At 46.2% G+C, this 6978-nt stretch overlaps 1 pseudogene; it reads right to left on the minus strand.

Moving 5' to 3' along the window:
• Positions 1-6978, minus strand: part of LOC107114326 — a 16259-nt pseudogene that overhangs the window by 2778 nt on the left and 6503 nt on the right.

Here is a 6978-nt window from a genome sequence, read left to right on the forward strand (position 1 = left end):
AATCTTTTGGTGTTGAACAAAGTCTGATTTCTCTGAGAATCTCTTGCCACAGTTTGAACAGCTAAAAGGTTTCTCTCCTCTACGTGATCTTTGGAGTCTAAGGAGCTCTGCTCTGTGAACCATGGTCTTTCTACACTCCAACCAGTGATGTGTCTTCTTTCCACTGTGCAATCGTAAATGGACATTATACTGGGATTGATCTGAGAAGTTCATTCCACACGCCAAGCACTTGTATGTTTCTTTCACTGTTTGAATTACTTCTTGGAAATCCCCCCCTTGGCAAGGAATGGGTTTATCCCTCTTCTGGATGATGTGGCTTCTTTTCTGCCTTTTACGTCCAACTTGGTTTCTCAAGTTTCCTCTCAAGTCTTCATTCTTGCCTTCATCTGGCAATAGAGGATGCAGTTCCTCATCCTCCTCATTCCTCTGATCATCCCCTGCTGGAATAAAGAAAGAGAACCTGTTAGAACCCACGCAAGGAGGTCTGATCTGCACCTGAAGTGCCATCCACTATCCAAATATTACAGTGGCTTCTTCCCACTGTATGCTGCAGTCTACAATAACGTACACTTTAAAAGTTCATTTAACCTCCTGCATGAAAGATGAGAGAGAGAGACTCTAACCGTTTATATGGTTTCCCAACTGTGTGACTTTTTTAATGTGAAGTCAGGGCTCTTTTTTGACTGAAGCTCTTTCCGCACTGCAAGCAATTACATGGTTTCCCTCCTACAGGAATTTGTGTCTGTTAAATGATGTTCATTCTCTGAGTGAAGGTCTTTGCCAAGGCCACACTTTCAGTTGCCCTGGAGTGGATTCTCTGGTTAGGATGGAGGCCTTTGTCCCTTCTCTTTTTGACTGACTCTTCTTCTTGGACTGGGATTTCACAGAAACCCCCTCCTTGTCAAGGAATGGGCTAATCCCTCCTCTTACCTGCTTGGCTTCCCTCCTGCCTCTGGGGTCCGTCCTCATCTCCGAAGTGTCCTTCGGCATCTTCATTCTTGACTTTTCCCAAAGAGAACCCCTGGAATTCCCCAGCTGTCTCCTCTACATCTGCTCCTGGAATAAAGGAAGAGTTTCAATCATCACCCAGGCAAGAAGCCAATGCACCAGCCAGGCACTGCTCAGGAATGGGGGTGCATTCCTGTTGTCCGATCATCTTTCCTCCCAAACTGAGACGCTGATCCCACCTTATCCCTGGAAAAAAGGGGGGGAGGGGAAAACTCAACCCAAGGTAACACTGTGAACCAGAAGGGTTAACCTGACCATGTATATTATAAAAGTACAAAATTTATTAGGGTGTACACATATTAAAATATATTTGGGTTAATAATTTTTTCAAGTATCAGACTAATAAAAGCACATCAAATATTAATACACATGATGGGTCAACACTTTCCAACTGAAGACCAAACACGTTTCGGCCTCAAAGGGCCTTTCTCAGTGGTCACTCTTACAACATAGTATAGACACACATTCAAACATATGTATACAAGATCTTTATTACACTTATATAAAGACCAGATGTTGTATCCTGAAATTATAAAAATAGAGGGGGGGGGAGGGGAAAACAAACTCAAATTATTATTTCAAATGTATACCAAATCCTTATTCATTTCAACAAATTATTTTTTCAAACTAGAATTACCTTATATATTTGTAATGTGTTACTGGTATTAATGATGGGCCATGGGTATAGTACCAGAAAAACATCTACTTCTGCTCCATTGACTATGCTAAAGCCTTTGACTGTGTGGATCACAACAAACTATGGCAGGTCCTTAAAGAGATGGGAGTACCAGACCACCTCACATGTCTCTTGAGAAACCTGTATAAGGGTCAAGAAGCAACAGTTAGAACCAGATATGGAACAACTGATTGGTTTAGCATAGGAAAAAGAATACGACATGGATGTATATTGTCACCTTGCTTATTTAATATATATGCAGAGTACATCATGCAAAATGCTGGCCTAGATGAATCACAAGTGGGAATTAAGATTGCTGGGGAAAAGATCAACAACCTCAGATATGCAGACGATACCACTCTGATGGCAGAAAGTGAAGAGGACCTCAAGAGCCTCTTGCTCAGGGTAAAAGAGGAGAGCGCAAAAGTGGGCTTGAAGCTCAACATCAAAAAAACTAAGATTATGGCATCCGGTCCCATCACTCCTTGGCAAATAGAAGGGGAAGTCGTGGAAGTAGTGACAGACTTCACGTTCCTGGGATCCCAGATCACCGCAGACTGTGACAGCAGCCATGAAATTAAAAGACGCCTGCTCCTTGGGAGGAAAGCGATGGCGAACCTAAACAGCATGATAAAAAGTAGAGACATCACCCTGCCAACAAAAGTCTGCATGGTCAAAGCAATGGTATTCCCATTAGTCATGTATGGCTGCGAGAGTTGGACTATAAGGAAGGCCGAGCGCCGAAGAATAGATTCTTTTGAACTATCATGCTAGAGAAGACTCTTGAGAGTCCCTTGGACTGCAAGAAGATCAAATCAGTCAATCCTAAAAGAAATCAACCCTGACTGTTCCCTGGAAGGCCAGATAATGAAACTGAAGCTGAAATACTTTGGCCACCAAATGAGAAGGGAGCACTCACTGGAGAAGACCCTGATGCTGGGAAAGATTGAAGGTCAAAGAAGACGGGGATGGCAAAGGATGAGATGGTTAGACAGTGTCATCGATGCAACGAACATGAAATTAAGCAAACTTCAGAGGACGGCGGAAGACCGGAAGGCCTGGCGGGATCTGGTCCATGGGGTCGCGAAGAGTCGGACTCGACTGTGCGACTGAACAACAACAACAAATAGGTATAGCAATATCCATTCCAATTATTCTAAATAAAAACCATGAAATGAAATAGTGAAATTATTATATTAATAACTCCAGTTGTATATTTAAAGTAGCCTAATAACCATGAAAAATTAAATTGACGAACAAACCTGGTAACTGAGATTTCATAAGTCTGAATGTGTGTCAGTCCATCAAGGTAAGGATTCTGTTGTAGGCTGCTGTATTGGCTAGCATATATAGTTATTCTGAGGTGATGCAATCACTAATTAAGCTTGCACCATGCCAGTCAGGTGAGATACAAGATGAGAGGGGGTGGAGAGGAGAGAAAGACCAGGAACATCTTGGGGGAGGGGGCGGAAACAGGTCAGTAAAAATTTTTTTACAGAAAGCAGATACAGATGTTCATAAGCAGCAAGTCCAGTCCACATCTTCATTCAATCCAAAATGAACCCATGTCTGCAATTGATGAATCCAAAATAACTCTCTTCTCAGGAGCACTTTGCAGATGTTCGGGTTGGTAGCCTGTACAGTCTCAATAATCCAAAATTTTAGCTGTTTGTCTGTGTATATGATAAACACAAAGTAAATTTTGGAGATTGAGATTAGGACAGTCAATAAACCTATAACAGAAGTATATAGGAAACCAACTGATGCAAATTCATACTTGGCCAGAGACAGCTTCCACCCTGCCCATATTAAAAAGAATCTACCCTTTTCACAACTACTAAGATTGAGAAGAAATTGCAGTGAGGTAAATGATTTTAAGAGACAGGCAGACATTCTTGTTAAGCTCCCCCTGCGTCCGCGGAGTAGCACCCCCGGTGGCCATAGTGCTGGGGGAAGAAGGGTTTTGACGAGACGGGCGATCCAGGAGGCGGGAGGGGTCTCCAAAAAGGGGGAAGAGCAGGGCCTCAGACCGGCAGGGGACGGAGTTAAGTTCACCCCAGAAGTCCCTCTTCCCACATGCTTGGACCTTTTGTTACTCTTTCTCTCTTTCTCTCCTTTGCTCTCTGTCTCTCTCGCTCTTCTACTGTCTCAGCGTGTCATTCCTCCCCGGCCCCCTCTTGATGTCCGCCTTTTATTCCCCTGCCTCCAGTCCCGGGACCGCCCCTCCACCCTCGTGACCTTGGCCCCGTCCCTTTACATAAGTAGAGACGCCAACGGAGCGCTCCCTGCTCGGGTGTTGGCCCTGCTGCTCCGGCCTCTCGGGGAGGGCTCTCGACCCTCACTCCGTCCCATCCCTCTCCTGCTTGCCCAGTTGCCGCGACGAGCCCCGGTCCTGCCGCCTGGCTCGGTCAGGGCTGGGTGTTGTTGACGCTCTCTCGCCTCCTCCTTCCTTCCTCGGACGCCTTGGCTGATCCGCCCCGCCGTGCCGTTCTTCCTCCGGTAAGCCCGGTCATGGAGTTTCTCCCGAGAGGGTCAGGGGTCCGGGGGTCTGCAATTTGCCGTTTGTGGGGTCTGCGACCCTCGGAGCGGGACAATTCTTATGAATCAACTTGCCAAAAGGGGCTATACGAATAGAAACTTAAAAAGGGATTATTATAGAGCTTACAACACATATAGAACCTCTTTACTTATACCCAGACCTCGCAATCAAAAAACAGACAGGATCATTATACCTCTCACTTACAATAGCACATTTAAACCAGTAAAAACTATTATAAACAAATATTGGCACCTTTTGTCAAACATACCAAGATGCCAGAATCCTCCTTTATTTACAGCAAAGAGAGCAAGAAACCTTAGAGATTCACTTGTTAGAAGCAGGCTCCCGGGAGTGTAGGCCAACAGCTGCAGGATGAGTGGGAGTGAGATTCCTAAAGGTTTTTTTTCTTGTGGGAACTGTTCAATGTGTTACTGTGCTGAGTCTAAAAAGTCATTTCAAAATACTGCTAAAACAAAAACTTTTATGATCAATACGTTTTGTAACTGTCAAAGTAAAGGAGTGATTTACTGTATCCAGTGTCCATGTGCCTAATTGTATTTAGGTCAAACATCAAGACCTGTAAAGGTCAGAATAGGTGAACATCGCAGTTGCGTTAGATTGCAGAAACGCTCTGCACCATTAGTGAGCCATTATCTGGAGAAGGGTCACACGGACAAACAGCTAAAATTTTGGATTATTGAGACTGTACAGACCCATCATGTGTATTAATATTTCATATGCTTTTATTAGTCTGATACTTGAAAAAAAAATTAACCCAAATATATTTTAATATGTGTACACCCTAATACATTTTGTACTTTTATAATACACATGGTCAGCTTAACCCACTTTATCCCTGCCAGGCTTTCCTGTAGAGCTGTTTTTTATATTCCGTCTGTCCCTCCCCTCCCCAAATGTATTTTAAGGGGAAAAGCGGAATATTCTGTTCCTCCCCATTCACATTTGACTTACCACGGCTTTTGACTTTTGATTCTCCGCACTTGGCAATTAAATACAAGAGGTAATCAAGACATCCAGTCCTGCAACTGCACTGAGAGTTTCCTTCCAGTTGTCAACAGAGCCAGGAGGAGCTGTTTTTCACCCTCCCCAAAAAACATGTTTTCCGGGGGGAGGAGGGAAGCCAGGAGCTCCCCAAGTGAACCCCACAGTTCATATGGGGCTCCCATGGTTTTTGGAAAAGGTGAAGTTTGTTGGGGGGGCAGGTAATGACAAATGAGAAAACCAGCCTTGCAGTGTAGGGGCACCTTTCTCAAGGTCAGAGCCATTTTTCTGCTATTTCTGAGCCATTGTCTGCACCTTTGCCACGCCTAAATCATCCAGGCAGTTCTGCCTTTCCTAGAAGCACAGAGTCAGCCAGTCTCTCTGGAAAGAAGTATATTTTATTGTCCGCAAGAGAGAGCCAGAAGACTGATTAGGAGGTGTCAACGTCATCAACTCCTAACAGTAGACTAAGGCCCTCTGGAAGCCCACCCCAGAGGAACACGCAGAGTCCAAAAGTCCAGGTAAGACCCCAGAAGAGTCTGTCCTGTTCCATCCTCCCAAAGCACCTGAAGGACGCAGTGACCACACAGCAAGCATGCAGTTATCCAGGTGTTCAGCATGACCAGGGTGATCGAATCTAAACATGGGGAAGTGAATCTGGCAGACCCTTAGAGCAGGAGAGGGTTCTCATGGTTGTCAACGTTCTTCTATGGGGACAGGGGGAGATGGTGCTGGCCGGCCTTGGAAGAACTCGGGCATCGGGGCATGCTGAGCGGACAGGTGTTCCTGGCTTTTCTCTCTGTGTTTGTGCTTTTCTTTGGCAGATGGTTTCCTACCTCAAGGGGCTGGAAGGGATTTAGCCTTTGGGAAGGAGTTGGTTGCCTGCCTCTTGGGGAGACGGACGGTGGCTACAGTGCTTTCTCTATCCTATTGTGGCTCAAACAAACTGTGCTTCAACGGAGTACCTGACTCTGTCTTTACTGGGCTGACAATATCCGTGGGAAACTCTTCAATAGCACACGATCCCGCTCTCTTGGGGTGAGGATTGATTCCCATCACCACAACAGAAAGTGCTGTGTGATTTGGCGTAAGCCACTTGCCCTTGGGTGGCAGTGTTAACTGGTGGGAGTACCCACTGCAGGTCCCCTCTGCAATGTAGAACAGCTCCAAACCCATCTCCACCTAATAGTAAGGCCTGAAGACATCCAGGGGACCGCTGTAGGAATGGCTTGGGTGAGGGCCACAACACTGGCCATGCTGAACCATCCTTTTCACTGCCACCCCCAACTCCTTGAGGCCCCCCGCAGGGGGGTGGGGGGGAAGGTAGCCAGGCAGTCCTCACAACCAGATGTAGCTTTTCAATATTTTGATTCATGCATCGACCCAATGGCAGCAATTTTCCCCTTTGGCACCCATGAAAGGTCCTTACCCAGAGAGGCCACGCTCCCGTAGTTCTCCAGCATGACGTCCCTGTAGAGGGCTCTTTGGCCAGGAGCCAACAAGGCCCACTCGGCCTCGGTGAAATACACGGCCACCTCCTCAAAGGAAAAGGGAGGCTGGAAGGAAAAGCAGATTCCCTCGTCAGAGATCAGTCCAGGCAGAGACTACAATCTCGATGGGGGCATTCTGGGAGGGTGAGGACTGTAGAGTTTGGCATGCGTCAAGAGAGTGGGGTTCAGAGCTTGTCTCTCCTTGGTCAGAAGGATCAAAGGCCTCCTTGGGAAAGGAGGGGGGACCTCACTATCCCCATATC

This window comes from Gekko japonicus, unplaced genomic scaffold (assembly GCF_001447785.1).
Source record: "Gekko japonicus isolate JY-2015 unplaced genomic scaffold, Gekko_japonicus_V1.1 scaffold6911, whole genome shotgun sequence".
NCBI lineage: Eukaryota > Metazoa > Chordata > Lepidosauria > Squamata > Gekkonidae > Gekko > Gekko japonicus.